This window comes from Bolinopsis microptera, chromosome 1 (genome assembly GCF_026151205.1).
Source record: "Bolinopsis microptera isolate Bmic1 chromosome 1, MBARI_Bmic_1.0, whole genome shotgun sequence".
Lineage (NCBI taxonomy): Eukaryota > Metazoa > Ctenophora > Tentaculata > Lobata > Bolinopsidae > Bolinopsis > Bolinopsis microptera.
This window is the reverse complement of record NC_087072.1, coordinates 12,501,608-12,515,317: the sequence shown is the minus strand read 5'-3', so window position 1 is coordinate 12,515,317 and position 13,710 is coordinate 12,501,608.

The following is a 13,710-nucleotide window of genomic DNA, read 5'->3' as shown; positions in this document are numbered from 1 at the left end:
TAGGTCGTCTATCCTTTTGGTCTTTTTAACATGGTCTCTACCATGACCACTAGCAATGCACAGTCCTGTTCTACAGAGTACACAGTTACCTGTATTTGTGACGAGGTCAGTTTCTGTGACTGGTTTGAATAGCAACTGCTTTAAATACTCGTCCATTAACCTTTTCTTACATCCAATGAATTTGCCTCATCTAAGGTGAAATGATTGGATTATTGAAGAAAGTTCAAATACAAGTAAATACTTTCAAGAAAACCATAGTATATGGCTGAATTTGGCAGGGTAGTGTTGGTTATGTGCCTAACCTGGATGCCCTTGCTGTACGGCTAGTTAAACGAGGGATTGAAACTGTGGGGCTCTGTGCAGACCAACCTACCTGTGGCGAAAGCTCTTATATGGACATGTTCATTTGAGTTTGAGGATGTTGGCTTTGTCACACTATGAAATTATACAAACCCTTGATGGTTAGGATAATCGTCTCATCTTCTAGGCTAACTTTGTATTATAACGATATCTTAATCAGGTGATAAGATATCGCTTAAATACAGCCGGCACGGAAATGGTTACATAGTCACACTATAAACATGTGACGGAGTAAATATGGACCCCTTGCTGCCGTTTTTGACCAAATTTTTGAGTGTCCAGTTGATTGGATGGGTACATATGACCATTACCTACATATATGACGACTTTTTTCGTTAGATGGTGCACTCAGGTTTATTCTGTCACACATTTAAGAAAATATGTGAAGAATGTCTAGGGCACCCTGATAAGCAATGCTGAGTAGTGTAGGTTTATTTGATGGCCTGGAAGTGCTAGGAATTGTTATTATATAATATAATCGTAAGGGATTAAAACACAGAAGACACAAAAAAGTTTACTTTGTCGCATAATCTTGATGATATCTGAACATGTGTGAAATTGAACAAATAATGATGAACCAGCTTAAACCCCTTATATTACGTACTATGGATCAAACAACACTGATTGTACCATGCACCAGTCACATAAATCATTATAGGGTGTAATATGTTAACAACCATTTTAATGCCCACGATAAGTGCTTAGCTTTAATCAGAAACTGAGATATCTTGTAAAAGTGTGTCAATTGCTACTCAACAACAACAACAATAATGGCGAACCTCGAGGGGCCGATCTCCTTTTATTTTGCGGTGCGGCCACGGTCCTTTCAGTGCAGATTTCCCTGCAGCATAGTCGGGACGCAACCCCAGGCATATATGCACTTGTGTTATTTTCACAGCTCTAATGAGAGCCACTACCATTCACACCATGGTTTGGTGAGTGACGGCTGCCCATCAATTTTGAAATCTTGGCTCAACTGGGATTCGAACTCGCAACGCGAGGGCCAGTAGACAATCAGATTAACCAACTAAGCTACTCGCAAGAGCGAAAAAATATGTTTTAACCTAATAATTCAACAACCTGGAGTCTGAAGACTTTAAAACCTTACTCTACCCCACTCATTGTGATGATTCTGACCATTTTTATGCCCAAGATGAGCGCTTAGCTCCAATCAGAAGTTGAGATATCTTGAAATAAGTGTAATAATTGTTACTCACGAGACTGCTAATATAGTAAAATCGGATTATTGGCGATTTCTCAAAAACTAAGTCTCTTAGGCCTTAAGTATCTTCATAGCACTAATATAAACATGCATCTTAGGCACATTTTGGTTCATTCTTGAGGTCTGTATCTCAATCAGAAGCCGAGATAATTTATAGTGGGGGTCGCGATATGGGTGCGGTCAAAAAGGGCGTGATTACGAGAAATGCCCCACCTGTGAAAAAGTGTACCCGAGTTATTAGTGTTATTTAGGATCATATAAATCGGATTACATCGAGAAACTCCAAGGACGTCCCAATGTGTGCGGGACTTTTGCCAGTTACCCTATTAGTAGGCAATAAAGCATCATATGCCAATTTTAACACACTATCATGATATTGTTGGGGCAGGGAAAGTTAATTTTGTCACATTTTCAGTGTCTTTGACAAATTAATCTAAAATTATTAAATTTGAGCTCTGATGTGCTGGACAATATTCTACCAATCGTTTCAGAAAGAATGTTGAATTCTAATAGAGTTATAGATCTTTAAAATAGGGGCAAGACATGTTTACTTTGTCACTTCAGTTATTATTAGAGTTAGCCGTTAGGTAATCGTCATCACATAATCACATAATCATATATTCTTTTGTAGTTTCGATTGATTAGTATAGGCAATAAAGCATCTTATGCCAATTTGAACACAATATCTTGATATTATTGGGGCAGGAAAAGTTAATTTTGTCACATTTTTAGTGACTTTGACAAATTTAACCTAAAATTATTAAACTTGAGCTCTGATGTTCTGGATGATATTCTACCAATTATTTCTGAAAGAATGTTAAATTTTAATAGAGGTATAGAATATATAGATCTTCAAAATAGGGACAAGACATATTTACTTTGTCACATCAGTTATTATTAGAGTTATTATAAGAGACTATTTCATTCTATAATCATTGTTTTTAACCTATTTACGATTTCGTATCATTTTTGTGACAATGTAAACATCAACTGATCTTAACTTGCATCAACTACATTTTCATCAGATAAAGTATTCCCGCCTTTCAAACCAAAATCAGATATAAATAATTCGCCCAAAATTTAAAATGATTCGAAACAACATATTTTAGGGCTATGATTGGTAGATCAACCATCAAATAATGAGTTAAAAGGGTTTCGAGGACACCTCACACTTGGGAGGCAAAGTGGGTATTGGGCTTGGGGCTCATAATGCGCAAAATTTGGCCGCTGTCGAGTGGGTCTGCCTAAAATTCACAGATCTAGCTATGGGTCTGAGACATTTGTAAAAAAAACCTTACCTCACAGTAGAATAGAGGTATGGTATTCTGAATTATTACAATGAAAATGAGGGTGAAACAGTTACATACCTACATGTTACATGAGGAATGGGGGGGGGGGGGGGGGGCAGTGTGCATACATTGGGTCTTATACGGACACATTAATTTGAATTTGTGGATATTGGTAAATATAATAAATATAAGTGACCCTATTAAAAGGCGTGGTGTAATTGACTTTGGCACACTATGAAAATTATTTAAACCCTAAATGGTTACGATAATCGTATCATCCTCTAGACAAACTTTGTCAAATAACGATAATATGTCGTCTAGCACAGACTGGCAAAGAAATGTTTACTTGTCACACTGTGTGTCGATATGATGGGTACATATGACCATTTCCTAAATATTTGATAACTTTTTTTGTCAGATGGTACCTCCCAAACGAAAGCAGTCCTATAAAACATTCACATTGGGAGGTCAGCCCATCCAGCACACCGATAAATACTGCTATCTTGGCATAATATTCCACAGAAATGGATCGTTTACAGCAGCAAATACTGAGCTGAGGGCCAAGGCTCTCTGTGCTCTCTATGGCCTCAAAGGCAAAATAGTTAAGGATGCCCAAAATAGTTAAGGATGCCCTCTCTCACCGTGCCCTTTTATGTTTGTCTAAAAGACCCGGCAAAGAAACTCTTCTTATAACAACCATGCCCTCAAACAGTTTCGTTTACAAATCTAGTTGCCTTTGGAATTCATTCCGTCAGATGTTGACACTGAACGACCTTGAAATCACTCATGGTGTAATCAAATCAAAGGTAAAAAAGTCATTCTCTCGTCTCAGTGTAAAGGTGACAAGATTACCTGGGCCCCTTTGGCAAACTTTCTGAACTCAGGCAGCTTGAACGACTAAATTTGAAAAAGTAAAACTTCTCGTCTGAATGAACTATTAGAACCTCAAGAAGCTGATCCGCATGTCTCCGCTACTAAAATGTTTAATGAGCTCAATCACTCATCACTTAACAGTTTAATCTTCAAAGTGAGTTGTACAATCTAGGTTGTTTTAAGTAGCTGTTGATAGTGTAAAACAGGAGTGACTTGATCGTTTTCATAACTTCGATTTACAATTTGTACCATAATAAAACTAGCACTGCCATGGGGTTCAAAAAGGGTCATTGTAAGCCTCCAGCGTAATGGTCCTAAGTCTCTGCCCCATGTGGTGCCTGTCAGCATCAGCTAACAGAATAGCTTTAACATAACGATCAAGCCACAAATTAGGTTCTATAATGATTTAATATTGTTGAATAAAGAGATTTGAATATAATATTTGTTTTAATATTTCTTTATTCTTAATATTCTATTTGACTCCTTAATAAAACCAATCCTGTTTTATGGCTGTCAAGTCTTATGCCCCCACTAGATGACAAAGCCAACCCCCAGCATACCTTGAAGTACATTGCACAAGACCACTATGAAAAATTCCACCTAAAGTTTATCAAGTGGTCTTTATCCGTCCATTCAAAAGCATCAAATACCTATAGGTTGCTGGGGCGAAAGAGGGCGCCACCCCCTCTATTCTTTAAAGCCTGCAAACTTGCAATAGATTACTATAGTCGCCTTGAAAACACTGAAAACGAACTACTCTGTGCTACATTTCACGAACAAATCATGTTGGGACTTCCTTGATATACCAAATACAACTTCACCCCCTCATCTTCCTCAAAGTCTAAGCTCTCCACCCAAATCAGTCATAACATGAGGGAAGAATTCGTGAATACCTGGAAAGCTGCCAAGGCCTCCTGGCCAAAACTAGAATTCTATAACTTAATTAAACATGATTTCGAACCAGAGGCATATCTACGAATTATCAAAATACCTGATGTTCGAAAAAGTCTGACAAGGTTTCATATCAGCTCCCACAACCTCTACATCGAAAGGGACATATACGAAACCCCCCTTGTACCAAGAGAAGGACGTTGGTGCACCTACTGCTTTTTCAGCAAAGGGCTGAAGCCTATTGAGGACGAAAGTCACGTATTGATTGACTGTTTGCTCTACTCCTCAGTTAGGAAAAATTCAATTTCCATCCCCAAAACATTACTGACCTAGTCGGTTTGCTCTCCAACAAAACTCTAGATCCTACCACACTCACTGCCACAGCAAGAGCAATCCATTCAATTCTCTCTGTGAACGAACAATATACAACCTATTATAAGAGCCCAGATTTCCACTCAAATACTGGCAAGTGCATAATGCTATAGGACCTTAAAATAAAATTGAACCATACAAACTCGATTTATTTATTATTCTATAACTAGTATTATACAAAATTTCTAAATTATCCCTATACACTTGTAAATAATTAGAATTGTATAACTTAAATTATTTCAGAATTACAACTATTGTGTACTCAATAAAGTAATTATCACTTTTGTATCCTTGCATCCTTGTATCCTTGTAGCCCAGGTTACTTCGTCACATTTTAAGTAAATATTTAGGGCATCGTGACAAGCAATACTGAGTAGTGTACGATAACTTGATGACATGGAAGTGCTGGGAATTGTCATAATAAATCAAGAGGCTTGCATATAATGAACTTATTGATATAATATCATAATATAGTCGCAAGCAAATAACACACAAGACACATATAAATTTACCTTGTCCCATACTCTTGATGATATTTGAAGATGTGTGTAATTGAGCAAATATTGATATACCAGCTTGAACACCCTATATTATCAATTACGTACTAGATCAATCAACACTATTACAGTCAAATAAATTAGTATATGTGGCAGTAATATGTTTATAGTATCACAATTGAAACATCACAAAATGGTAAAAAGTAGGTTAATTTTGTAACAACAAAATGTTATTTAAAATCTGTTTGCTCCTTGCTGGAAAATGACAAATTTGCCTAATATAATGGCACCAATTTTGGTTAAATCACTTTCTTGCAAATTTTTTATCCAACAAGCGCGCGGTATTGTTGTTAGTTAATTTTTCGAAAATATGCGCGGCGCACCTAAAATTTTGGTTCCATTTCAAATGAAGTTTAACGGGTGAAACTCGTAATCAACAGTACAATTGTAAAAAGATTTACCGACTGAGCCACGCAGCCACCTATTTTAAATGCTTTTAGCTGCATGGAGAGTATTCAGTATTCACATATCAGTTATTATATGGGGAAATTTTAACTGTTTTTAATAATTGCATTTGACCCTAACCCAATCTTTAATAACCTCAATATAACCCTATATATAACCCAATCTTATTCCTTAGTAAAGCATATGCTATTGAAACATTAACGAGAAATTTTACCAACTTTCTTAAGTATACAGTCAAATCATATTACGTGATCGATTCGAGACAGTGTTTTACCAATATCTCGTCAAATATATTTTACTATGTCATTGGGTGATTTGGAATCATCGTTCGAAATTGCATTTAATTTAATTGACGATGTCAATTCATCGCAGCTCAGCGCGGCCGGCACAGTATAATAGCGCAATTCGCCAATCTAGCGCGATGTCGCTGTGAGAAGCCTCCTTAAGTGCGCGGCGCGGCACAGTAACGCATCGCACTACACAAAATACATGCACATCGATTTATATTAAGTGCGTTCCAAGTTTCAACTTATATAAAACAATCTCGAAGATCGGCGGTAAAGTGATTTTAATTTTATAATTTAGCACGCTCAGCTCGGCTAGGGTTAGATATGCACAAATAAAGTGCATGGCAACCTTCGTGCTTCGTGTAACTGTAATATATAGCAACAATTATGAATTGAACCACGCGAAACGAATCAAAAAATGTTTGGCAATGATAATTATAATATTTATATAGGAATAGTTCATTTAACGATTAAAAATACCAGTTACAAAATTACTTCAAATCCGGTCGGATGCAACTCGGCCAGTTACCAAGCTGTGATTTGGTACAGCTTCGGCTGGTGATACACACTCTCTGGCTCGTAGGACTAACCCCCCTACAGCTAGTATTGAGTATAGACATAGTGCCTCGGCACAGAGTGGCTTAGGGTTACTGGAAAGGAGATAAGCACCTCAGGCCATCCCAACGTTCGGGAGAGACCTGGCCTTGTATCTTGTATTGTAATAAATGTACATATTACATAATAAATCAAAATGTACATATTTATATTACATAATAAATGTTCCCACAATAATATGTTAGATCTTGTCAGCCAGGGGTAATTGTATTATGTTTGCGTTTCAACTTATTATAGAATCCAAAACTATGAAGTACATATTAATATATCCAACATCGAAACCAATAATGCGATGCACTACATACTGGGCCGCGCCGAGCATAAAATATTGTTATGTTAATTGTTATCCTTCTCACAACCACTTCGTTAGATCGGCAAAATGCATAATTGTACTGGCATGGCCGGGCCACGCCAAGCTTAAATTTGCGAAGGATTGACATCATCACATCCATCCATAAATTTGAATTACACAAATAGCATCTATACTATAAGTATAAAAATATAGTATTATTTTTTAATAGTTGAATAATCCTATTCCTAATAAATCTGCGGGTGTGTTATTTTCTAACGGAATTTAAACAAGAAAACGCTAAGAGTTATGGGATTGGCTTTTTGGTATACTCTAAGTCTAATGCGACCTGTTTCAACTGAGCAAGTTTAATGTATTATTATTATACTAGAAAACCCGTGGTCACAGGGAGGAAGCTAATAGTATTTTTGTTAGTAAGTTTTAATCGCGTCAAAAAACATCCTACACAACCGAAGATACAGCCAATTAAAATGTTGCTCGTACTCAATACAGCGTAATATCAACAAAACCGATCAAAATGACGTTAAAACAATCATTGCACGTGCACGTGCGTGTAACAACTTAATAAACCTCGTTACCATGGTTACTACGCAAGTTCATATTTTTGAACTTGGGCGGTCGTACATACATTCTACAGAAATAATTCTCTGAATTATAGTAGGGATATGCTTTTGCACAATTTTAACTTTTGTACTGTTTATACTTTTACAATTAAACTGCGATAGTGAAGGTTACACTAGTATTCAAATTTTAACAAACAATTTTAACACGCAAGTGCCGCATGTGTATATTGTGTAGTGCCGCAAGTGCCACATACGAGTAACGCGAGTGCCACATGTTACCTTTGTTAGTGCCGCAAGTGCCACATACGAGTAATGCGAGTGCCACATGTTACCTTTGTTAGTGCCGCAAGTGCCACATACGAGTAACGCGAGTGCCACATGTTACCTTTGTTAGTGCCGCAAGTGCCACATGTTACCTTTGTTAGTGCCGCAAGTGCCACATGTGATAATGTTATTTGATAATGCGTATTATATATAAAAATATTTATATTTTTATATCATAATTTTAAGATTATTATGTACAAAAAAGTTAATTTCATGTCAGTCAGGTACTCAGACTCACAATCGTAGGCACACAGAAAGGTATTCGATGAGCCTTTGTTTTGTAGTTGACCGATGATCACAATAGTAATACAATCATGTCATCTGTAATTCGTAATCGTATAAGAACACTGATAAATTCAAGCTTAACAAGCCAAATTATAATTGCAATCATTAAACAAATTAATATCGTCTTTTATTTAGTGTTATTTATGATTGCTGAATCGCAGTATGAATCGTGCAGAATTATGTTTCACGATATTATCGTAAAAATCAATTTTATAACTTAAAGTTGAAGTTACTGGACGGCGCTCAACCTGTCATTCCGCCGAATCTTTATAAACATAACACATAATAGCCTGGGGACCCCAGGTAAACTTAAAGTTGAAGTAGCAACCAGTTCAGTTGATGATTCCTGCAAAAAAAGCAGTATTGTACCTAACTATGCAGCATATTGGTGCCGTAAGTGCCACATGTGAGTGCCGCAAGTGCCACATGCTACATATGATAGTGCCACAAGTGCCACATGTGAGTGTCGCAAGTGCCACATGTTACATATGTTAGTGTCGCAAGTGCCACATGTGAGTGTCGCAAGTGCCACATGTTACATATGTTAGTGTCGCAAGTGCCACATGTGAGTGTCACAAGTGCCACATGATAGTGCCACAAGTGTCACAGTGCCACATTTACGTTATAAGGTTGTCTGCGATTGATGAAGTTCAAATCCAAGGTAACAATAACTGTCAACAATTTCAAGATTAGATCCGTTGAGTGTAAATTTTATGTTTTGTACGTCCTGTTTTAACGCTTTCTTACCAAAGATGACTGCTTGAGTTTTGAGTTCATTGATTTCAATGCCCCACTCCTTACAAAAATTACCGAGAATATTAAGTTGCATTTGGGTGGTTTCCTGGTCGAGTGAAAGGAGTATAAGGTCATCCGCCCACAGCAGGTGGCTAACAGTAATATTTGAAAGTACAGGGCAATTTGGAAAATCTAGGAGGCAGGACATATCACTGAGAAAAACTTTAAAAAGGTCAGGTGAGAGTGGGTGACCTTGTTCTGTACCTTTACGTATCTGAAAGCGTTTACTGAGATGACCAGATAATTTTATGTAAGCGTACGAGTTTGAGTACATATTTTTGAGGACATTGTAGAAGTTTCCAGTTATGCCATTTTTTGCGAGTTTGAGGAAAAGGGCTTGACGGCAGACTGAGTCGAATGCTTTTTTAAAATCAACAAATACTGCATATACAGGTTTCCCCAAAAGTTTATATTTTGATGCTATAGTTTTCATGGTTAGTATATGATCGTATGTTTGAGCTTTCTTTGTGAAGCCTAGTTGGTTAGGTGGATCAGGGCAGTTTTCAGAGCGGAAGTGAATGAGTCTTTCTAAGAGAATAGTTGAGAAGAGTTTTCCTATGACACTGCTGACAGCAACTGCACGGTAGTTATCAGGATCCGATTTATTTCCCTTTTTATGAAGTGGAGATATAATGCTGACGTTCCAGGGATAAATTCCTTGTGAGAAGCAGGCGTTAAAGAGGTTCAACATAATCAATTTATGATTGGTGTCCAGAGATTTTATAATTTCGTTATTAATCATGTCGAGTGAGGAAGCTTTACCATTTTTGAGGGATTTTATACTGGAGTCAAGTTCTGTTGTGGTGATTAAGCTGTTGAGTGACTCAGGATGAGTTGCACCTTGATTTATCAAGTCAGCTTGATCAATCATAGAAACTTTTTTATCTTCATTTATTGTTTTGTGGTTATCAGAATATAGGTTACCAAAAAAAGTCTCGAATCTATTCATATCATGACTGTCAAAATTTAAAGTTTCCTTTTTCTGATTTTTTAGTTTTTTGAAAGATTGCCAGTTGAGAATTTTCCCCCCCTCTATATCCTCATTCATACGTGCGAAGAATTCGTTTTTGGCAGAGTTCTTCAAACGCTTATAGCTACCCTTGACAAGATAATAGTTTTCACGTATAAGGTTGTTTGACGGGAATTTTGAGGTTGCATCTGTAGCTTTACGAAATTCTCTTTTACCTAATCTCGTTTTCCAGTTAAACCAAGGTTTGTTTGAGGTGTGAGATTTTTTGGGTGGTTTGGTTTGTTTGAAACACTTCGAGGCCATGTCGCGGAGATGTTCTGAAAGTCGTTTGTTAATGTCTTTAAGTTCAGTTTCATAATTACGGACATTGTCAACATGAACTGAGTGTTTAATTCGGTTTTCTGAAGTATAAAGTGATTTGATTGACAATGTCAATCCTTCGCAGCTCGGCGTGACCGGCCAGTGGTGCATCTCTGATCTCGCCGATCTAAAGTGGTTGCGAGAAGCATAATACAATTACAGGGTGTAATTAAAAAATTAAACCGAAACGGTCAACTGCATTTCTACCTTAGGGGTCGTTCACATATTACGTAATCATTTTTTGGAAAATTTTTACCCCCCCCCCTCCCCTCCGTAATCAGTTTTACACATAGCTATTGTGTTAAAATTACACTAGCGTAATCATTCGGAAACCCCCACCCCCTTCAGCTGATTACGTATATGTGAACAACCCCTTACAGTTACGTAATATATTAATATCTGACATGGACAATCTCTAAAAGTAAATAGGTGAATGGTGCATTTTATGCCTTACTCGTGTAAATGTGGCTGTTGAGAAGTTTTTTTTCCCGAATTACCAAAGATTTAGATTTACAGAATGACCTAAATTTCAGAATCTCAGTTCCTAAGAAAGATCCCATCAGAATAATTTCCTGGTATCATGTATCAGCTGGCAACTGTACGATTGGCTGTTCCCTAGCTACCTTATGACATAACTGGTCATAAGCAGGTACAACTTCAAGGATATAAAACTAAAAGTAAAAGTGACAACAAAACATAGCCAGATTTTATTTTTACAATGCAATTGTGTTATTATGTAATGCACTTTTTTAGATTTACCTTTAATTTTAGGATCAAATCTGCGTCAGTATTACTATTTAGTATTTGATCACGTCACAAAAACTCATCAGTGCCTTTCTTACAAATAAAATTCGCTTGTTCAATTCTGATTTGTACTAAATGGATCGCGAGTGTTAACGTTTCTAGAGAAGTCCTGCCAATATAAGCTCACCCTTCACCTGAGCAAAGAAATGATCTGCCATTTCGAAGCAGGGTTATTGGTGATGTAACATCCGTATCGAATGAATTAACTAATAAAGCGTGGTCACATCACCATATGGGCCGACCAGATGGTTATTCTTATATCAATGAATATGTGTCCTTTAACTTTGAACTAAGCACTGCAAATTCAACTGCAAATATTTTATCTTTTGTCGCAAATTCGACGCGAATGTTTGATTTTCGAGTTTTTAGCCCCGATTTTCCGCGAATTTAAAATTAAGTTAGTTTGCCTGTCCTTTTCTATGGACAGCAATTTTATAACTTAAACTGCAGAAACGTACAAATAATAAACGTACAAATAAAATAAATATTTATATTTATAAATATCAACTAATGAACTATCTAAACCAATTCGTCTCATTCATAGGATTATCAGTTCTCACCATACTGATACAGAGATACAAAAAGGAATCATGAACCTTTATTACCTTACCACCCCCAATGCTACCATGAGGATGGACACGCTCATTTTCAAGGGAGTCTTCTTCTGCCTATCCCCGGTTAACATCACTCTGGGTATCGTGGTGGTGGTACATAACATAATCATCTTTGCAAACTACTACAAGGACAAAACCAAATTAGTAGCCGGCTTATTCATGGGAATCGCTATGGCGGACATTCTGAAAGCACAAGGAGAAATTGTAATCTCAGTTGTGAGTATCCTGGTAAATGTGGGACTGGTCGAACAAGAAGCTCTGTACAAGAGCTTGCTTTACTACATGGTCACTTCTCTACCGGGAGTAAACTGGTCTAAGCTCTTCAATCTAGCCATGACGATCACCCTTACTGTCAAACTCGTGCAACCATTCGACAGAATTAACACTCCACGTCTAAGGTTAGTTATAGCTCTCTGCTGTGCAGTTATAGCCTTGCTGCACATCTCAGACATGGTGGCAATCTTGGTGTTCTTCGAAAGCAATGTTCCTCTTAATTTCATCACCAAGGTGTTTCGCTACCTCATTGAAGGTTTCAACTTTCCGGGACTGCCCACCATCGTCGCAGTACTTTGCATGCCAGACCAGAGTGGAGTATCAAAATGTGCTAGATCTAACAACAAAATAGAACTGCAAAGTAAGTACAATAGCCTGCTGTACATATATGCTACTTTTTACTTCATTTGCATCCCCCTCACTGTACTTATCTGTATGATAATTCAGATAAAATACTTGAAAGAGACGCTCCAACAAAATGCAACCTCCTCAACCATGTCCAGCACAGCTAATCATGCCATAGTTACTGTCTTTTGGGTCTCCGTCCTCTTCTTTTTGTGCAATGCAGCCTACTTCCTGATGATGATGGTTTGGTACATACTGGTGTCGGTTTCTCATTTTGACGACGATAATTACGTTCACAATGAGCAGTTCTGGGTGAATGTAGGGATTATGTTTGGGTTGACCGAGTTCACACTCCCCCTCATGTATGCATTGATCTACCCAATCATCCTGATAAGTAGAAAAACGGAGCTGAGAGAAAGATACGTAGGGTACTGGAGAAGGATCACCAGCTGCTGTGGACTGAGATGTCTCAACAACAGTAACACTGAGGGTACTGGAGAAGGATCACCAGCTGCTGTGGACTGAGATGTCTCAACAACAGTAACATTGAGGGTACTGGAGAAGGATCACCAGCTGCTGTAGACTGAGATGTCTCCACAACAGTGACACTGAGGGTACTGGAGAAGGATCACCAGCTGCTGTGGACTGAGATGTCTCAACAACAGTAACACTGAGGGTACTGGAGAAGGATCACCAGCTGCTTTGGACTGAGATGTCTCAACAACAGTAACACTGAGGGTACTGGAGAAGGATCACCAGCTGCTGTGGACTGAGATGTCTCAACAACAGTAACACTGAGGGTACTGGAGAAGGATCACCAGCTGCTGTGGACTGAGATGTCTCAACAACAGTAACACTGAGGGTACTGGAGAAGGATCACCAGCTGCTGTGGACTGAGATGTCTCAACAACAGTAACACTGAGGGTACTGGAGAAGGATCACCAGCTGCTTTGGACTGAGATGTCTCAACAACATGGACAATAAATAAGCAGAGTGCTTTGACAAAGATTGAACTACTTTTCTGGATATTGTCAATATGTGAAGGTGAAGGCACTCTTTATATATTATTTAGCCTTTAGGTGATTATAATAGACTCTTACTCTTACCAAAGAGATGTGATAAATATTATATTTATACTTATTAGTAATGTGTGAACAAAGGTGATTGATGATACTACGACCTACTTTTAAAATTTA